At 42.1% G+C, this 22,415-nt stretch overlaps 1 protein-coding gene across 1 annotated transcript in view; it reads left to right on the forward strand.

The window, feature by feature from the left end:
* The window catches only part of camta1a (calmodulin binding transcription activator 1a), a 1,231,004-nt gene that overhangs the window by 735,167 nt on the left and 473,422 nt on the right, over nt 1–22,415 (forward strand). The window lies entirely within an intron of this gene.

The following is a 22,415-nucleotide window of genomic DNA, read 5'->3' on the forward strand; positions in this document are numbered from 1 at the left end:
ATGTGTGCTGGCAATGGTAATAGAGTCAGATACATTAGGAACATTTAAGTGACTCTTGAATTGGCATATGGAAGATAGTGCAATGAAGGGTATGTAGATTAGTCTGATCTTAGAATGGGATAAAATGTCAGCACAACATCGAGGGCCAAAGGGCCTGTACTGTGCTGTACTGTTCTATGTCCTATGTGTCTACTCTGACCTCCGAAGAGCAATGCACCCAAACCCACACTCTACCTTGCAACCCTGCATTTCCCATAGCTAATCCACCAAGCCGGCACACCGCTGGACACTGGCAATTTGGCCTGGCCAGTCCATCTAACCTTCAGACCTTTGGACAGTGGAAGGAAACTGGAGTACCCAGAGGAAGCCCAAGCAGATACAGAGAATGTGCAAAACTCCTCACGGCCAGTTGCCTGAGGGTGGAATTGAACCCAGGTCCCTTACACTGCAAGGCAGCATTGCTAACCACTGAGTCACCAGGCCGCTCCAAGATCCATGGGATACGATCTTGGAGAAGATTGTAGCTCTGGCAAGATCATCAGTGAGCCTTCAATGAAGACAATCGGAGGCTCACTGATGATGGTATCTAGCATGGTGACGAAATGTCTGAGAACAAATCCCCCAGCTCAGCGGGCAAACTTACAACCTGATCCATGGGATAATGCTTTCCTATGAACAACTTCCACCTGCATCTAAAAGGTTTCTCAACTGAACTACTGCAGGGGGTGTGGTTTTAAACAGTAGCGATTGATGTTAATTCTCAGTACCAAAAGTGCAATAAATCTAAGAATGTTGAGCAATTGCTCACTTTTAATCTCACAGCCACAGTAGTCTGAGGTTCCCAGCTCCACGGTTTACATATAAACTGTATTTACTGGCAAAATGAAAAATGCACAGCTTAAGCAAATGGATGTATTTCTGTGATAACATGTTAACATGCAATCTGGCAGTGCTTCTAAATTTTAACACTTTTTTCTGAACATATTCAACAAACCCAGCTACAGTCAGAGCCAGCCAGCCACTGACACAAATTCCTTCACTTCTTTATTCATTCATGGTATGTGGGGGTTTTTTTGGCGAGGCCAGCATTTGTTGCCCATTCCCAATTGCCCTTGAACCAAATAGACAGTGAAGCATCAAGCACATTTCTGTGGTTCTGGAGTCAGAAACTTTAATTTCCTTCCACTTTTTAACCTTTGCCAACTAAGGTTCATGTAAGCTCTGCTCCTTATTCACGCCACCGTGCTCTATTTGCTGACCCACTTTGACCCCTGTTTCTTGCAAAGTCTCAATTTTAAAATTTCTTCTTATTTTCAAATTTCTCCATGCTCATGTCCTTTCTTTTTTCTTAGGTCTTCTTTAATCCTCAACATTTTCTCAATCAAGATATAAATGGCCCTACTAGAGAAGGGGCAAAACTCAACCTCCTCTTGAGAAATTAGGCGGAGCAAGTGACTGAGGTGTCAGTGTGGAGTTTGGGACAAGTGACCATAATTCTATTAGTTTAAAAATAGTTAAGTAAAAGGACAGGTCTTGTCCAAACATTAAAGTTCTAAATTGGGACAAGGCCAGTTTTGATGGTATTAGACAGGAACTTGCAAAAGTTGATTGGGAGAGGCTGTTCGCAGGTAAAGAAAGGTCTGGCAATTGGAAGGCTTTTAAAAAGTGAGGTAACAAGCTCAGGGCTAGCATGTACACATTAGTGTGAAGGGTAAAGCTGGCAGAGGAGGAAACAAGGAAACACTGGAAGACAAGAGGTATTGAGGCTCTAGTCAAGAAAAAGAAAGAGGCATTTGTCAGGTACAGGCAGCTGGGGTGTAGCAGTCCATTTAAGAGGGAAATCAGGAGGGCAAAGTTGGGACATGAGATTGCTTTGACAGGGTAAAGGAGAATCCAAAGAGATTCTACAAGTATATTAAGGGCATAAGAGTAACTAGGGAGACAATGGAGCCCCTTAAAGTTGAACAAGACCATGTATGTGTGGCGCCACAAGATATGGGTAAGATCCTAAACAAATGTTTCTTATCAGTATTTACCCTGGAGAAAGTCATAGATGGTAGAGAGATTGAGGAAATAAATGGTGATACCTTGAAAAGAGTTACGTCAAGGGGGCGGTGCTGGAGGTCTTAAAATGCATAAACGTAGATAAATCCCCAAGATTTAATCAAGTGAATCCCAGAACATTGTGGGAAGCTAGGGTACAAATTGTGGAACCCATAGGGGAGATATTTGTATTATTGATAGCCATGGGTAAAGTGCTGAAAGACTGGAGTGTGGCTAATGTTGTGCCATTATTTAAGAAAGGAAAAAGTCAGGGATTTACAGACTGTTTAAGAAGGGCAGTAAAGACAAGCCAGGGAACTATAGACCGGTGAGCCTGCCCTCAGTGGTGGGCAAGTTGTTGGAGGGATTCCTGAGAGACAGAATGTACATGTATTTGGAAAGGCAAGGACTGATTAGGGATAGTCAATATGGCTTTGTGCATGGGAAATCATGTCTCACAAACTTGATTGAGTTTTCTGAAGAAGTAACAAAGAAGCTTGATGAGGGCAGAGCAGTAGATGTGATCTATATGGACTTCAATAAGGTGTTTGACAAGCTTCCCCATGGGAGACTGATTAGCAAGGTTAGATCTCATGGAATACAGGGAGAACTAGCCATTTGGACACAGAACTGGCTCAAAGGTAGAAGACAGAGGGTGGTGTGGGAGGGTTGTTTTTCAGACTGGAGGCCTGTGACCAGTGGAGTGCCACAAGGATCGGTGCTGGGTCCTCTACTTTTTTTCATTTACATAAATGATTTGGATGCGAGCATAAGAGATACTGTTAGTAAGTTTGCAGATGATACCAAAATTGGAGATGTAGTGGACAGCGAAGAGGGTTACCTCAGATTACAACAGGATCTGGACCAGATGAGCCAGTGGGCTGAGAAGTGGCAGATGGAGTTTAATTCAGATAAATGCGAGGTGCTGCATTTTGGGAAAGCAAATTTTAGCAGGACTTATACACTTAATGGTAAGGTCCTAAGGAGTGTTGCTGAACAAAGAGACCTTGGAGTGTAGGTTCATAGCTCCTTGAAAGTGGAGTCGCAGGTAGATGGGATAGTGAAGAAGAGTTTGGTATGCTTTCCTTTATTGGTCAGAGTATTGAGTACAGGAGTTGGGAGGTCATGTTGCGGCTGTACAGGACATTGGTTAGGCCACTGTTGGAATATTGCGTGCAATTCTGGTCTCCTTCCTATCAGAAAGATGTTGTGAAACTTGAAAGGGTTCAGAAAAGATTTACAAGGATGTTTGCCAGGGTTGGAGGATTTGAGCTATAGGGAGAGGCTGAACAGGCTGGGGCTATTTTCCCTAGAGCGTAGGAGGCTGAGGGGTGACCTTAGAACATAGAACGTTACAGCGCAGTACAGGCCCTTCGGCCCTCAATGTTGCGCCACCCTGTCATACTAATTTGAAGCCCATCCCACCTACACTATTCCATGTACGTCCATATGCATGTCCAATGACGACTTAAATGCATTTAAACTTGGCGAATCTACTACCGTTGCAGGCAAAGCATTCCATACCCTTACTACTCTCTGAGTAAAGAAACTACCTCTGACATCTGTCTATACCTATCTCCCCTCACTTTAAAGTTGTGTCCCCTCGTGTTTGCCGTCCCCATACTTGGAAAAAGGCTCTCCCTGTCCACCCTATCTAACCCTCTGATAATCTTGGATGTCTCTAATAAGTCACCTCTCAACCTTCTCTCCAACGAGAACAGCCTCAATGCCCTCAGCCTTTCCTCGTAAGACATTCCTTCGATACCAGGCAGCAGCCTAGTAAATCTCCTCTGCACCCTTTCCAAAGCTTCCACATCCTTCTTATAATGCGGTGACCAGAACTGTACACAATACTCCAAGTGTGGCTGTACCAGAGCTTTGTACAGCTGCAGCATAACTTTCTGGTTCCGGAACTCATTTCCTCTATTAATAAAGGCCAAAACACTGTATGTCTTCTTAACAACCCTGTCACTCTGGGTGGCAACTTTCAGGGATCTGCGTACATGGACACCGAGATCTCTCTGCTCATCTGCACTCCCAAGAATCTTACCATTAGCCCAGTACTTTGCAAACCTTATAGAAGCTTAGAAAATTATGAGGGGCATAGATAGGATAAATAGACAAAGTCTTTTTCCTGGGGTCTGGGAGTCCAGAACTAGAGGGCATAGGTTTAGGGTGAGAGGGGATAGATATAAAAGAGACCTAAGGGACAACTTATTTACGCAGAGGGTGGTACGTGTATGGAATGAGCTGCCAGAGGAAGTGGTGGAGGTTAGTACAACTGCAATATTTAAGAGGCATTTGGATGGGTATATGAATAGGAAGGGTTTGGGAGGATGTGGGCCGGGTACTGGCAGGTGGGACTAGATTGGGTTGGGATGGACAGGTTGGACCGAACGGTCTGTTTCCATGCTGTACATTTCTATGACTTTATGACCAGTAAGCCTAACGATAGAAGTGGGTAAGTAAGTGGGAATCAGAGGGGCTTTTAAGCGAAAGGATCTGCATGCCTATGGAAAGGCAAGGACTGATAAGGAATAGTCAGTGTGGCCTTGTGTGTGGGAAATCATGTCTCACAAATTTGATTGAATTTTTGAAGACGTGACCAAGAGGATAGGCGATACTGTCTACGTGGACTTTAGTGAGGCCTTCAACACGGTTCCATATAGTAGACTGGTTAGTAAGGTGAGATCACATGGAATCCAGGAAGAGTTAGCCAATGAGATTCAAAATTGGTTTGATTTTAGGAGACAGGTGGGTGGCGGTAGAGGGTTGTTGTTCAGACTGGAGCCCTGTGACCTGTGGTGTGCTGCAAGGATCGGTGCTGGGTCCACTGTTGGTCATCGTTTATATAAATGATTTGGATGAGAATATAAAAGGCATGGTTAGTAAGTTTGTGGATGACACCAAAATTGATGGTATAGTGGACAGTGAAGAAGGTTGTGGAAAGTACAAGGGAATCTTGATCAATTAGGCCAGTGGGCTGATGAATAGCGGATGGATTTTAATTTACGTAAAGGCAATGTATTGCTTTTTGGTAAGGCTATCCAGGGCATTGAATAGAAGGACCCTGGGGAACGTTGTTGAATAGGGACACCCAAGGGTGCAGGTACATAGTTCCCTGAAAGTGATGTGACAGGTAGACAGGGTGGTGAAGAAAGCGTTTGACATACTTGCCTTCGTTGGTCAGAGCATTGAGTTTAAAAGTTGGGATGTCATGTTACAGCTGTACAAGACATTAGTCAGGACACATTTGGAGTACTGCTTTCTGTTCTGGTCACCCTGCTATGAGAAGGGTGTTATTAAACTAGAAAGGGTGCAAAAAATATTTACAAGGATGTTGCTGAGACTGGAAGGTTTGAATTGTAAGGAGAGGTTGAATAGGCTGGGACTTTTTTCCCTGGGGCATAGGAGGCTGAGGGGTGACCTTGTAGAGATTTATAAAATCATGAGGGGCATTGGATAGGATGAATAGCTGAGGTCTTTACCCCAGCTTAGAGGAGTCCAGAAAAAGAGGTTTCAGGTGAGAGGAGAAAGATTTAAAGGGACCCTGTAGGGCACTTTTTCACACAAAAAATGGTGCATATATGGGATGTGCTTGAGAGGAAGTGGTAGAGATTGGTACAATTAAAACATTTCAAAGACATTTGGACAGATACATGGATATGAAAGGTTTAGAGGGATATGGGCCAAACGCAGGCAAATGGACTAATTCAGTTTAGGAAACCTGGTCAGCATGGACTCATTGGGCCGAAGGGTCTGTTTCTGTACTGTATGACTCTATGACTCTCTTAGATCTTTGTACTCTTCCAATTCTGACCTCATGTCCATTCCTGAAAATTTGTCAGTTGTCTCCTGGTGGCCATTCAGGCTGAAGCTCTAGAATACACTCCCAAACCCTCTTTACTTTCTATCTTCCATTAAGATCACTTTTAAAACCTATGTAACTGTCCAAGTATCTTATGTGACTCAGTGTCAATTTTTAAAATTATGTTGCAAAGTTCCTTGGACTGTTTCACTGGTTTAAAGATACTATAAAAATGCAAACTGCTGTTGTTCCAGTAAAAAAATGCCTTGTGATAGCAGGGTAATGAACAGCGCACAATTTCAATATGTTCGACAACCTGATGACTGAATCTTCAACTATCATCTCCCTATTTCTGTTAAAATTGTATAGATTTCAAAACCTATGGCTCTTTATCCTCCGTATTTCTAACTTTGTTGGGAAGACTCTACAGCAGAAGACAAACAATCCCTGAATAATTTATCGTGTTTCCAATGGCAGATGCCAGAAATGCTTGTGTCTTATTTTTTCTCTCCATCTGATTTCTTAAAAATGAGAGATTGTGTACATTGAATAAACTTGTGCTGATTTCAGCAGGTGAAGACTAGATGATATTGGAGAGATATTCCATGTGTGTGTCTATGTACCAGTGAAGTGCATGTAACTGTTGTCCCTCTTCAAAACATAGATAAGGAGGAATATTTCCCACTGTCAGAATTACATATGTTTCTGTATCGTGTAAGTGTCTGCAGTGTTCCCAAGATCTCTAGGGCTGTGCAGCTTCTGTTAGTTCAAAAATTAAAAATAAATATGCAGGCCCTTGAGGCTCTCCAGTGTAAAAGTTTTCAACATTGAGAACTGTAACTAGTATCAGGGGAACATAGTATTTATATTTGTAAAACATTAAAGGTGAGTTTGGGAGATGCTGAATGTAATGTGTGCACCCATTTGGCGCAGTTAGACTAAAGAGTTGTTTTATGTCCCCAGGCACTGCTGTTTTCCTTGTCTAATTATGAAGTATTCTGCAAAGTATTAGGTCAAAGAAATAGTTGGGTGGACTGCAAAATACTTCCATTGTTTGCACAAGTTTCACTTTGTCTTCATTTTCTGTGATGTGGACTTCAAGCCAGTTATGCCACAGTGACATGGGGGTCACAGCTGTAAAGAATAACATGTATGTTTGTGTTGTGTATGTGTGTGTGTGTATATATATATATATATATATATCATGTGCGCAAGACATGAACAAATATATAGTTGAGTGTCAATATATCTGTCCCAAGACTGCGCCTATGCATAACTATATTGCTATGATCCCAATTTATGATGTTTCTGGATAAATCAGATCCCAGAATGAAATGAAGCCTGATAGAACATATTTTGTGACAGTCTTTCACTGAAACATTATACCAGGCTGGTGATATAGTTTTAATACTAAAACCTATGTATTACACAAACTAATAATAGAATAAAACAAGCCAAGCTTTCTACTTATAATATACCTTGCAAGATTTCAAAACACAAGGCAAAACAAATACCAATCTGCTCCCCAAAAGCATAATTTTATAGTTATTCAAAACAAAAAGAGAAATTTCCCTTCCCTCTCAAATTTGATTCAGCTGCTTCTTCTCAATTCTGGACCTGGGAGCTGGGAGGCCTTTACTCTTAACCACTCAGACAATTGAGATCTTAGACTTTCTCAGTTTAAATGACCTGTTCAGATTTCAAACTGAACACTCCTGATCTGGAAGTTTCATAAACTAAACTGTTTCAATGAGGTTACTAATTTCTTTAAAGGCTCTGATTAAATCTTTTTCTGGGAGAAACTATACCTCATATGACTTCTATTATACCTTCTTCAAACTGTCTAAAGATGTCTAATCTAATCCAAACCCAAAGTCAAGGTAACCTCTTTCAACTACTAATATCTCCTGTTGGACATCCGACAACATAAGCCAATTTCCATTAACATCCCAGGAGGCACAACCTGGTTTAAAATCATGGTATCAGAAAGACGGACCTCGTTTGTTATTGAAGCCCTTCACAAAAATAGACTGACAACCAAATGCCAGGAGTTTACACAGTATGTCTCAGTGAGTATGCATGAACATATGTGTGCAAGCAAGTGTGTCAGAGTATATGTATATGAGCAACTATGTATGAGTAAGTCTGAGTATATTTGTATGAGAAGTTGTGTGAGTCCATATGCATGTGAGCATGGGTACATAAGTTTAGATGTATACGCATGTGTATTTATGTTCAGTAGTCCCCCCATACCCACGGGGGTTATGTTCCAACACCTACCGTGGATAGGAGCAAACCCATTCATTTAAATGAGAAATTTACCTTCCCAGCAACCCCCAGTCCCTGTTCTGGAAGGTTCTCTGTAATATGTTTGGGCCGTGGTAAACTGCCGGTAGCTGAAACCACGGAAAAAGATTCCGTGGATAAGGCAGTCGACCTGTATTTGTGTGCACGAGTGTATCTAAATGTGTGTAACAATACACTGGAATGAAATATCTGATGACAGGTAATAAGAGATAACAGATTCCCAGTTTGAAAACTGATGACTTAATTGGATCAGACTGTCTGAGAAATATTAACTTATTTGTTCAATAGCAAATAACAGAGATCAATATAAACTCAGTCATTTTTATGAAATGTGGCCTTGCACCAGTTCAATGTTTTTTTGAAAATTGTGTGCTGTGCATAAAGGATGAAAGAGCTTAGGCTGCGTAAAGATTCAGAAGAAAAATAAACACTTTTCTGAGGCATTATTAATTTTGGAACCATCATTGGTAGCCCTTTTGTTTAAAGTGGAATTGCACATAAGGATATCAATCACAATGGTAATTCAGATAGTGAATAGCTTCACCACCGGACACCTCTAGTCGTGCACAGTGTGGCTCACTTGGTGGTTTCTACATTCCGGCAGTAACAATGCTTCAATAGTACTTTTTGTGGGACCTTCTGAGTTAGTAGAAAGGAGCTGGAGAAATGCAAGTTCATCCTTTACTTTCGATTGAAGGTAAATGAACAGATTCTATGGGTAGGCCAAGGCCTATTTTCCCATTTTCTATCCTGCAAAGCCACAAGTTTGACTCTTTGCACCCTTTAATAGTTAAATTCAAATGTCTCCGTCTTGAGTGGGATCTTTCTTGCCAGCTTTGGAGCATGGATCCTCAGGCTCTGTTTAGATATCTGACTTGCCATAGGAAGGCCTTCTCCCTGGGAAGAGACAAAAAAAGAGAGGCAGGTGAGACAGAGATTCACCTGCCTCTCTTCCAATCAAGTTTACTGCATTCGGTGCTCCCTATATGGCTCCCATCAGGGAAACCGATTGTAAACGTAAGGAGTGGTTCACCGAGTGTCACAGCTGGGCCCGTGGGGCCAACTTGGACCTCCCAGTCACCGCCCATTTCAATTCCCCTTCCCACACCCTTTCCTAGATGACCATGCTCGGCCTCTTCCAATGCCACAATGTACCACACCGCAAATTGGAGGAACAACAATTCATCGTCTGCCTGGGCTTACAGCCCAGATGACTCAACATTGAGTTCTCCAATTTCAAATACCTCCGTTCCCATCCCCTGACTCCCTTGTCAGCCCCTCCCCGTCCATTTCCCTCTTCCCTGCCACCAACCGGATTCATTCATCCCATCCACCAACCAGGTCATACCCTCTACATGTCTTCATCTATCCCCACTCACCACCCTGCTCCCGCCACCCCCTTTATCAGCAGCTCCCCCTACACCCCCCCCAGACCTGAAGGAGGGTTACACCGGAAACGTCGACTTCTCCACCTCTTGATGCTGCCTGGCTTACTGTGTTCTCCCAGCCTCCTGCCTGTCTTTCTCCTTAGGAATGCAGCCTCTGCACAGATGCTCTGCCAGGTGCAGGATGATGCTACTCCCAAACGTATGGGCCTCATTGTGTCCATAATTAGTACAGGAGTTGGGAGGTCATGTTGTGGCTGTACAGGACATTGGTTAGGCCACTGTTGGAATATTGTGTGCAATTCTGGTCTCCTTCCTATCAAAAAGATTTGTGAAACTTGAAAGGTTTCAGAAAAGATTTACAAGGATGTTGCCAGCGTTGGAGGATCTACAGGGAGAGGCTGAACAGGCTGGGCCTGTTTTCCCTGGAGCGTCGGAGGCTGAGGGGTGACCTTATAGAGATTTACAAAATTATGAGGGGGGCATAGATAGGATAAAGAGACAAAGTCTTTTCCCTAGGGTCGGGGAGTCCAGAACTAGAGGGCATAGGTTTAGGGTGAGAGGGGAAAGATATGAAAGAGACCTCAGGGGCAACTTTTCCATGCAGTGGGTGGTACGTGTATGGAATGAGCTGCTAGAGGATGTGGTGGAGGCTGGTACAATTGCAACATTTAAGAGGCATTTGGATGAGGGTTTGGAGGGATATGGGCCGGGTGCTGGCAAATGGGACTAGATTGAGTTGGGATATCTGGTCGGCATGGACGGGTTGGACTGAAGGGTCTGTTTCCATGCTGTACATCTCTATGACTCTATAACTGACTGCCTTCCTTGGATGGAGCTAAGGCCAATGTATTCTCCACCTATCCATTTGTGTAGGCATTTCACATTGATGTAGGCCTTTACCCGAACACTCCTAATTTTCTGGAAACTACCAGGGTCAAGAAAAATTCAGTCCTTACTTTCATGTTTGGAATGTAAAGTCATATTCAAGAAAGTCTGCAGCTGATTGCAGTAGGAAATATTTAAGGAGTTAAGGCTTCACTGGCCCCATGAAATATAGCTGATAAAATTCTTTGCATAGTGTGAAATCAGAGCTGACTTTCATTTACGTTTTCTTTGTGATTAAAACATTTAATTATTTTTGAAATTAGTATATATCATGTGACAGGCTGAATGCTTTTTAATATCATTTACCATCAGTTGTAGTCATCATTACCCTGTGTGTATTCCAGCAGCTTCTCTTGTGAGCTGGCTGCTGGGCAGATTTTGGCAATTGCCCTATCAGCGGTTTGAATGCATTGCACTGTCAAAGTTCCAGACCACCCAGTAACGACCATATACACACGCAACTGACTTAAAAGCAAGGGAAAAACAATCAAGAACTAACATACAGCCTGTGACTGCAACAATTAAGATGAAATAGCACAAGAACAATTTGCATTTACGTTGACCTTCTAACATAAAATGACTCAAAGTGGCACTAAGTCACATAAGGAAATATGAGTACAAGTTACCAAACGTGTGTTTTAGGAGACAGTCTTATGGAAAGAAATGTACAGAGATGGAGAATCTATAAATGCCCTCAACAGACGCACTTGGATAACAAGTTGTGTTTTCAAGTGGAATTGATAAATACATTCATGCATCTAGACTTTCGTTTAGTTTTATCGTTTCATCTTCAAATGAGCCATGCCTTGCAAAATATCCATACAAACCAAATGGCTTGATTAAACACTTGAATAATGGCAAAATACTGGAGATGCTGGAAATTTGAAAGAAGCACACATAATGATGGAGAAACTCAGCAGGTTTGGCAGCATCTGTGGAGAGAGAGAGAAACTGAGTTCACATCAGAAGTCACTCTGGATTTGAAATGTTAACTCTATTTCTCTTTCAACACAGATGCAGCCAGATCTGATGAGTTACCCCAGCATTTGCTATGTTTGTTGTTTAACTATAACTTTGTGTTCTGTTTTTTGGCATTATTCTCAGTTTGCTCTCCTTTTAGCTCTAAGACTCAGCACTGCCATGCTGCTCCTATAGTGTAGTCATTCCACAGAGCAGTGATAGAAAGTATTCCAGTTAAATGCTCTTAACTGGTGCCAGTTACTTGTTAGTTTAACTGTATTTTGGATGACACCCAGTTCCTGGAGATTCCAGTAACTGTCAGCCCAATTCCTTTATATTTACTAGTGTCACATACTCCCTTTGTGAGTCAGTTTCTTACTCTGAAAGTGTCATTCTCCAACTCCCACACCATAATATCCTGTAAAATGTCTTGTACGTACATGATTTATTACTTAAATACATTTTATAAAATAAATATTCCTTAAACTTTGGGGTACTGTGCAGGTCATTGAGAAATAGCTTCACTTCTGTTCTAGTGACCCTTCCTCAGAAGTCACTGGACCTGAAGCATTAACTTTGATTTCTCTTCATAGATGCTACCAGACCTGCTGAGCTTTTCCAGCAACATCTGTTTTTGTTTCTGATTTATAGCATCCATAGTTCTATTGGTTTTCATTTTTGTTCTGTTGCATAACTTAACCCAGTTGTGCCATCACAAAAGAGAGCAGCCCATGGTGAAAAACTGATTAATACTGGTGATCCATAAATGTAGTCTGAGATTCCAAAAAGCAACTTCCATTTTTACAATGCCTTTCATAACCTTGGGATTTCCCAAAGTGCTTTCCAGTTAACAAAGTACTTTTAAAGTAGTTACTGTAGAACTAGGCGGCACGGTGGCACAGTGGTTAGCACTGCTGCCTCACAGCGCCAGAGATCCAGGTTCATTTCCCGCCTCAGGCGACTGTGTGGAGTTTGCACATTCTCCCCGTGTCTGCGGAGGTTTCCTCCAGGTGCTCCGGTTTCCTCCCACAGTCTAAAGATGTGCGGGTCAGGTGAATTGGCCATGCTAAATTGCCCGTGGTGTTAGATAAGGGGTAAATGTAGGGGTATGGATGGGTTACGCTTCGGCGGATCGGTGTGGACTTGTTGGGCTGAAGGGCCTGTTTCCACACTGTAAGTAATCTAATCTAATGTTGTGATCTTATAAACAGCAATATGATAATTACTGGGCAATCTCTTTTTGCGATGTTTATTGAGCAGTAACTACTAGCAGGACAATGAAGATAACTCACCAGTTCTTCTTCAAAAATTATAAAGGAATTTTTTTAATGCTCACCTGATATGCCCCAGTTTAATGTCTTATCTGAAAAATTGTACCTCTGACTGTGTTACATTATTCAGTACTGCATTGAAGTGCTAGCTTAGCTTTTATGTAAATACCATCTGGGATTTGAACCTGCAGTAACCTGAGTTCAGGTATGAGTGCTGCCAAGTGAACCAATGATACAAGACTTTGAGCCAAGTGTGTGATATTGTTTGCAGTGTGATCACCCATGTACTTTGGGAAAAGCCTGTATTTTCTTTTTGCCTGGTCCCCCCTTTAAAACTATACTGAACAAGAGAATATTCTGAAAGCAGGTTAATTGCTTTCCTGATTATGGCTTCGAGTTCCAAGAAATTCCCCTTTGATGAAGTTAAGAAGCAAACAATAAATACGAAGTTAGTTTTAGGAGTGTTGAGTTTCAGCTTGTGTTTCTGTTTGACAATGCAGAACACGCTGAGAGTTTGTCTAAGAGGAAACAAACAAGGTTTGTTCTGAATGGAAGTTTTCAGTTTGCAGTTTTTGAACAGATTGAATAAGCAGAGACAGGTAAATGAACACAGTGGTACTAATGGGCTGAAGTGTACTTATTTAATGCAAGGAGTGTTATAGGTAAGGCAGATGAGCTTACACCATACATAAGTATATGCGACTATGATGTTGTGGCCATTATACAGACTTGGTTGAGAGAGGGACAGGACTGGCTGCTCAACGTTTCAGAGTTGTTTTAGATGTGAAAGAGAGGAAGGTAACAGAGATGGAGGAGTTACATTACTAATCAGGGAGAATGTTACATCTGCACTCAAAGAGGACATACTGGAGGGCTGATTCACTGAGGCAATATGGATAGAGCTCAAAATTAAGGTAGGTGTAATCACTCTAATAGGATTTGTTATGACACAAGGGTGAAAAATAACATCAGTTTATTTTTTAACTCTAAAAGTGTACATTAAGAACAACTATTCACAACTCTAAAACCTCCTTTTCTCTTAACTGCTTATTATCTGCCTCCAACTCTATAACAACATGCTGTTCCAATAGGACACTTATTAAACTTGCATCAACTTAATTTCAAAACCATACAGTCACTTCTTCTTCTGTGTCTTCACTCAACTGGCTGCTGATCTCCCTGAGTCATCATCTTTCTTTTTACCGTGAGAATGTATCATATGATAAGGTACCTTTAATAGAGACTATTTTCTAATTTCTTTGAGAACAAGATGTTAGATGGGCAATTAGCTCTATGGCAGTTGCTCTCTGACTAATTTTCAAAGTGCCTGCATTTTATAACCCCCAACATTGGATCATCTTATTGGTTCGATGTTGGCAAAACAATAAATTCAAACTTGATTGGGTTTTAGTATCCTAGAGGATAATTTAAACTAGTTGTCAAAACAAAACCAAACCTCAGGTATCCATTTCACAGCCAAGTGATACATATTTTCAATTTTCCAGTTCACTCTGGGACTGCCATCTAGTTATATACACAGGTGCTTGTTAGCTCTCAGTTCAGAACAGTATTATCTCTCTCTAAAAAGCACAGTACACACGTTCAACTTCATATCAGGTTATACTGTAGGCCCTCCAACAACCATCACCGTATTGAGGAACAAATATTGAGAGATGCAGGAGAGGAGATTGCTGGGGCCTTGACCAAGATCTTTGTATCCTCGCTAGCCACTGGAGAGGTCCAAGAGGACTGGCAAGTACCCCGTGTTATTCCTCTATTCAAGAAGGAAAATAGGGATAGTTCAGGAAACTATAGACCAGTGAGTCTCACGCCAGTGGTTGGGAAGCTATTGGAGAGAATTTTTAAGGAAAGGATTTACATGCATTTGGAAAAGATGGCTAATTAGGACAGTCAGCATGGCTTTGTACAGGGCAGATCATGTCTTACTAGTTTGATTGAATTTTTTGAGGAGGTAATGAATGTAATCAATGAAGGCAGTGCAGTGGATGTTGTTTACATGGATTTTAGTAAGGCTTTCATCAAGATCCCTCATGACAGGCTCATCCAGAAGATTGATGTATGGGATCCATGATGACTTGGCTGCATGGATTCAGAACTAGCTTGCCCTTAGAAGACAGAGGGTAGTGGTGGAAGGGTATCTTTCAGGCTAGAGGTCTGTGACTAATGGTCTTCTGCAAGGATTTATAGTGGGACCTCTGCTGTTTATGATGCGTAAATGACTTGGATGAAAATGTAGATGGGTGGATTAGTAAGTTTGCAGATGAAAGAAAGTTCAGTCAAATTGTAGATAGTGTAGAAGGTTGTCAAAGGATACAGAGGGATTAGTTACAGATATAATAGAGAAATGATAGATGAGGTTTAATCTAAATAAGCGTGAAGTGCTGCACTTTGGGCAATCTAATTTTAAAGAAAAATATACAGTTAATGACAGGACCCTAAACAGCATGTGCATACAGAGGGGTCTTGGGTTCAGGTCCATAGTTCCCTGAAAGTGGCCACACAAGTAGATAGGATGGTAAAGAAGGTGAATGGTATGCTTGCCTTTATTGGTCGGGGAATTAAGTACAACAGTCAGGATGACATGTTCCAGCTTTATAAGACTTTGGTTAGGCCGTACTTTGTGTATTGCTTTCAATTCTGGTTGCCACCTTACTGGAAGGATGTAGAGGCTTTGGAGAGGGTGCAAGAGAGATTTACCAGGATGCTGCCTAGATTAGATGCTAAAAGCTACAAGGAGAGGCTAGAAAAACTTAGGTTGTTTTCACTGAAGCGACAGAGGCCAAGGGAGACTTGATAAAAGTCTACAAAATTATGAGATGCATAGATGAAGTTGACGACCAGAATCTTTTTCTCAGAGTTGAAATGCCTGATACAAGGGACCATGCACTTAAAGTGAAAGGCGGAAAGTTCAAAGGATACGTGAGGGACACGGTTTTTTGCACGGAGAGAGATAGGAGTTTGGAACATGCTGCCAGGGGTGGCGGTGGAGGCAGGTATGATAGGGGCATTTGAGGGACTTTTAGATTACCACATGAATATGCAAGGAATAGAGGAATATGAACCAAGGGCAGGCAGAAGAGAGTAGTTTAATTTTGCATCATGTTCAGTACAACATTGTAGGCCGAAGGATCTGTTCTTGTGCTATACAGTTCTTTGTTCAAAGGTAAAGCAAATCTGTAAGATTGAAACAGAGACTGCACATTGTGTGTTATATATTTAGAAAGAACAGAGGGTTGAAGACAGGAAGCGCTAGGGTTTGTGGGTTGGACAAGATCCACTGGTGCTCTTTTGGTATTTCCAGACCCCACCAGACAATTTAAAAGTGTCGGAAAGTTTGGGGATTTTGAATGGAGGACACCTGCTGCCAAATGTGCCTCAAGGTCTGAATCAATTGAGTGGGAAGTGAACAATTCTATATAGTTGGAAAGACTATTGAGATTCCACATGGTTCCCCATTTGTGTAGCAAATTATGTGAATGTGTGTAGCTACCAGAGGTGTTTCTTTGGTGTGTGAACTACTTAATAAGGTGAAATTTACCTTGTTGGTTGAAATATCCTTCACCTTTCATTAACGATCATTCCTGATGAAGGGCTTTTGCCTGAAACATCGACTCTCCTGCTCCTCGGTTGCTGCCTGATCTGCTGTGATTTTCCAGCACCACACTCTTGACTCTAATCTCCAGCATCTGCAGTCCTCACTTTCGCCTCATAATGTTGATTTTAGTCGGTTTGTTGCAATAGAAGTATTTAAGAAGTGAAATCTTATCTAGCATCTTTTGCCCAGTGGCATCATGGGGATTTCCTTTTTGAAAGGAATCCCTCCCTAATGGGATCATGATAACAGTGTTCAGGATTCTGATGATAGCATGCAGAAATCTGGCCCAGTGTGCTACACCCTGACCCACTGTTATGGGATCCTTGACCTTTTTGATGTGTTGAATCATGACTTCAATGTATTGCGTATTGATCCTCATCTGAAAGATCCTAATCCCACTGTCAGTGAATTTGATCCCAGCATGAGTGAGTGAGTCTGCTTCCAGTCTGTGGAATTCTGACCCCAGTCTCTGTTGTCTGGTTCTAGTGTGAGATCACTGTTTATGGAATCTGATCCAAGCATGAATGAGTCTGACTCCCACTTGAGTGAATCTGACTCGGGTGTGTGGGGTTCTATTCCAATTGTGTGAGATTATAACCTAACTGTGGAGGGTTATGACCCCATTGTGCAGGATTATGACCTGGTGAACGAGATTCTGGTTGCAGTGTGCAAGATTCTGGCCATTACCCTCAGAATTTTAATCGCAGTGAAAGTGAGTCTGACTCTAGTGCGTGGGATCCTGATCCCAGTGTCTGAGTTTTTGATCCCAGTGTAATCAAGTTTAATCACAGTGTGTGGAATTCTGACCCTCATGTGCCAGGTTGTTTCCTCTCTCACAAGTGGGTGTCTGTTCCCAGTGTGAATATATCTCACCCTAGTGTGTGTTTGAGATTTCAGTGCAGGTTTATGTCATGATTTTATGACATGGGAGAACCTTCATGGAATATAAGACCATAAGACATAGGAGTGGAAGTAAGGCCATTCGGCCCATTGAGTCCACTCCGCCATTCAATCATGGCTGATGGGCATTTCAACTCCACTTACCCGCATTCTCCCCGTAGCCCTTAATTCCTTGTAACATCAAGAATTTATCAATTTCTGCCTTGAAGACATTTAGCGTCCCAGCCTCCACTGCACTCTGTGGCAATGAATTCCACAGGCCCACCACTCTCTGGCCGAAGAAATGTCTCTGCATTTCTGTTCTGAATTCACCCCTTCTAATTCTAAGGCTGTGTCCACGGGTCCTAGTCTCCTTGCCTAATGGAAACAATTTCCTAGCGTCCACCCTTTCCAAGCCATGTATTATTTTGTAAATCTGTGGAAAATTTGGAAAACTGTGAATGTGTAGTGATTGCCTATATGGTCTTTGTTTTTTGAGGATGTAGTGAGCAATAAAATTTTGTGGGATTATCTGTGTGCTTTGAGAAGAAATCATTAAGGAGAATCTTCCAAGAAGACTAAGAGCATGATTCTGACAATTTTCATTCGGATCCTCTGATTCTAACTGATAAAAAGTCGCAAGGCATCTAATTAGTCCAACTATTAAAACCTGGTCTACATTTCCAAAATGCTGCAAGAACATTCCCAGATCTGTCAGTCACTGAGCACTTTCCAGCATAACTTTGTCAATTATAATGTAGAGAGTTATGCAAGAGGTATCATCTATCACTGGTTAAAGGAACGGAACTATTTGGACTAAAAAGGGTAATCTCAGATTCTCAGCGTTCTACTCATTGAGGGAACAACTGCCCTTGGCTGAAAGGCTCATGTTTGATGAATGCTGGCCAGCCAGAGTAATTCATACTTGGAAAGTTTATTGTACTTTTTGTTTTCACTTTAATTATCTGTCAGGAGACAAAATAATTACAAAATCTTTGTTCGCAAGCTAGCTCCTCTTGGGACCCTGGTGACTAATTGGAACTGACAGTTCACTCGACAAATAAAGAGCAGTCTCTTTGGCGGAGTTGCCTTGATTTTTTTTTAGAGCAAACTGGAAGGAACTCATACGTTTAATCTTCCAAACTGTGCCGAACAGTGCAAATTCAAAGACTTCTGTGTAATTATCCAGGAAAGATAGGTGCTCCAGGCAAATACTTTCATCTCTTTCACATTGACTCCACTTCAGTTAACTTTTTCCTTCAGTTTTACTCTCTTGGCTCATGCGGACTTCACTTTTTAAAAATTAATTCTCAGTTTTTGGGCATCACTGGCAAAGCCAGCATTTATTGCCCATTCCAAACTTTCCTCTTGAGAAGATGCTGACATGCTGTCTGCAGTCTGTGAGAGGAAGACCCTTCTTTGTTCTGTTAGAGAGGAAATTCCAGTGTTTTAACCCAATGGCAGTAAGAGAATAGCAATATTTGCTCAGGATGGCGTGTAACCAAGAGGTGATGATATCCTTCTAAGTGGTAGAGATCATAGTTTTCTGAAGTACTTAGAAGGAGCCTTAGTGAGTTGCTGCAGTGAATCTTATAAATGCAGCCACATTAGTTAAGGGAGTGAATCTGGATGTAGGTTTGCTCACTGAGCTGGAAGGTTCATATTCAGATGTTGCGTCACCATGTTAGGTAACATCATCAGAGAGCCTCCAGATGAAGCATAGGTGGTAAGGCCCATTTTATATTGATATGTTTAGGTTTCCTTGGGTTGGTGATGTCATTTCCTGTGGTGACACTATTTTATGTGGTGATGTCATTTCCTGTTCTTTTTCTCGGGGGGGGAGGGTGGTAAATGAGATCCAAGTCAGTGTGACTGTTGATAGAGTTCTGGTTGGAATGCCATGCTTCCAGGAATTCTCATGTGTGTCTCTGTTTGGCTTGTCCTAGGATGGATGTGTTGTCCCACTCGAATGTGTCCTTCCTCAACTGTATATAAGTATATTAGTGAGAGTGAATCTATAAGGGAGTGTGTTGGATGCTGATTATATGGACTGTTTTGTTGTGGATGAGACAAAGCTTCTTGAGCCTTATTAGAGTTGAACTCATCCAGGCCATTAATGGACAGTATTCCATTACATGACTTTTGACTCTTAGATCCTTAGACACTGCCTTCCAAACCCACGACCAGTTCCATCTAGAAGGACAAGAGATGCAGGTACGTGAGAAGGATAGGTGACAACACCTCCTCTGCGATAATCCTCAACACTGGTGCCCCACAAAGTTACATACTCAGCTCCCTGCTACACTCCTTCCACACTCATGACTGTCTGGCCAAATTCCGCACTGACTCAATTTCCAGGTTTGCTGATGATGTCACCATTATAGATCAGATTTCAAACAACAGTTCAGAGTTCAGGAAGGAGATAGAGTGCTTAATGGCAGGATGTAAAGGTAACAATCTCTCCATCAATGTCAGCAAAATGAAGGAGGTGGTCACTCACTTCAGAAAGTTCTGTGGAGGGCAGGTGCCTGTCTGAATAAATGGTATTGAAGTAGAGATGGTTGAGAGCATCACGTTCCTGGCTGTGATGATCACTAATCATCTAGTCTGGTCCACCATTGTTGACACTGTGGTCAAGAAAGCTACTCCTTCAGGAGGCTGAGGAAATTCAGCATGTCTGCAAAGACGCTTCCAAATTTTTATAGCTATAAGCTAAAAAAGCATCTATCTGGATACATCTTAGCATGGTATCACAACTGCTTTTCCCTAGACTGAAGAACATTACGGAGAGTTGTGAACATAGCCCAGTCCATTAAGCAAACCAGACTCCCATCTGTTTACTTCATCTATTCTTCCCACTGCCTCGGGAAACCAACATAATTAAGGATCCCTCTCATCCAGGTTATACTTGCATCCTCTTCTGCTGTACTAAAGACATAAAAGTTTGAATACACATATGAACAGATTCAAGAACAGCTTCTTCCCCGCTGTTATCAGACCTCTATAATGTTAATGCACCTCTATACCTTGTCAACAGATGTAACATTGTATCCTGCACTCTGTTCTGTTACCCTGATGCACTTATATAGTATGATCTGCCTGGAAAGCACATGCAACAACATTTCACTGTACTTCGGTACATGTGACAATAATAAATCATATCAAATCACCTGCAACTTCCTTTCCAAGCCGCTCATCATCCTGACTTGGAAATATATCAGCATTCCTTTACAGTCACTGAGTCAAAAATGGCATTGAATTTGTACACACAGCACATGAATTGCAGCAGTTCAAGAAGGCTACCTTCTCTCGGGCAGCGAGGGATGAGCAATAAATGGGACATGGGAAAACAGATGAGTTAATTGTCTCAGAATTCCCAGCTCCGGAACTACAAATTTCTGATCAACCATGACAGTGCTCCCTCCCACCCACCCAAATTGACGTTGGTGAGGGTTTTGATGATGGTATTGCCAATTAATATTAAGAAGAAATGGTTAGATTCTCTCTTGATGGAGTAGCTCATTACCGAACACTTGTAAGGTGCAAATATTGCTTTCCTCTATCAATCAAAGTCTGAATGTTGTCCAGCTCTTTGTTAAGTTGAAATGGAATTTTTTTTCTCTGATGTCTTGTCTATTAACTTTCTCATGTACTAGACAGAGTGAAAGTTGACTGTGGAAGCCATCACAGTTGAGGATAAGCTTGTCCTCATGTGATATTCATATAGCTGGCCAAATTTCCCTATGTCTGCTCAAGAGTGCTGATGCTAGACCTGAAGGGATTTTGCCTTGCAGCCACTATACTGGCCTATTGGCATTGCACTCCACCATTTACACTTCTCAAGGTGTGAGCAGATCTGACAGCAATCCCCAAAAGTTCCCGAGGAAAGCTCACTGGCCTTCCCAACTAGCATGAGTCGGATGGTTTATGTTTCTTGAAAGTGGAATAATGTGCAGCTGTCAAAAGTAAAAGCAGTGAATACCTTCACCATCTTGGCTTTCAGCTCAGACCAGAAATCATGCATGGAATCTTCCAACTTTGTTTGATTCGTTTTCCAGTGAAACCATCTCTTCCTTAACATCCGAATCAAATTAGGCTAATTCTTCATGTGGTTCACAAACATTAGACGAACAGCAATTTGTGTTTCTTGTAGTAAAACATCCCAAGGCACTTCATAAGAATATTACCCCACAAGGACGGTCTTCAGGCCTTCAGCCTCTTCCTTTCCAATAGACCCACCCAGTCCCCCTCCACCTCTCTAAACTAGTCCTAATTCTCAATAACATTCCCTTCAACTCTTCCTATTTCACCCAAATCCAGGGAGTGGCCATTGGCATTCGAATGGGCCCCAGTTGTTCTTGCCTCTTTGTCAGCTTTTTTGTCAAGAATTCCTTCTTCAGTACCTACACAGGTACTGTGCTCCAACTCTTCTGCCATTACATGAATGACTGCATCAGTGCTGCATCCTGCACCCAGGCTGAACTGGAGCAATTCATCGATTTCTCCAACAACATTCACCCTGCCCTTAAATTCTCATGGTCTGTCTTGGACACCTCCCTCTCTTTTCCTTACCTCTTCATTTCCATCTCCAGTGACAGTCTACAGAAGGACATTTACCATAAACCCACAGCTCCCATAATTACCCACCCAGTATTCTGTTTTCCCAATTCCTCCACCTCTATCACATCTTCTTGGAAGAGTGGGCATCCCACTCCCAAGCATCCCAGATGTCCACCTATTTTGAACAATATGCTTTCCCCACTCTGTCATCCAGACAGCCCTCCACCACACCTTCTCCATTCCCCACTCCACTGCTCTAAACAACAGCCCACCTCCAAACACAATAAAGACAGGGTCCACTATGTCCTCACCTTCCACATCACCAGCCTCCGCATCATCCTTAAACACTTCATCCACACTTCATCCATCCTTAAACACTTCATCCACACTGTAAATAATCTAATCTAATCTAAACTTCTGCCAACACCAAGTCGACCCCATACCCAAGAACATCTTCCCCACCCCACCCCTCTCTGCCTTCTACAAGGACCATTCCCTTCTTCAGTCCTTAGTTTTGTGCCACTCTCCCCACCAAACCTCCTTGTCCTGCAACCATAAAAGATGCAAAACCTCCAGTACACCACCCCTCTCACCTACATTCAGGGCCCCAAACGTCCTCCCAGGTGAGACATAGGTTCACCTGCCTCTCCTCCAACCTAGTTTACTGTATCCGGTGCTCCCACTATGGTCTTCTCTAC

The sequence above is a fragment of the Hemiscyllium ocellatum genome, chromosome 37 (assembly GCF_020745735.1).
Source record: "Hemiscyllium ocellatum isolate sHemOce1 chromosome 37, sHemOce1.pat.X.cur, whole genome shotgun sequence".
NCBI lineage: Eukaryota > Metazoa > Chordata > Chondrichthyes > Orectolobiformes > Hemiscylliidae > Hemiscyllium > Hemiscyllium ocellatum.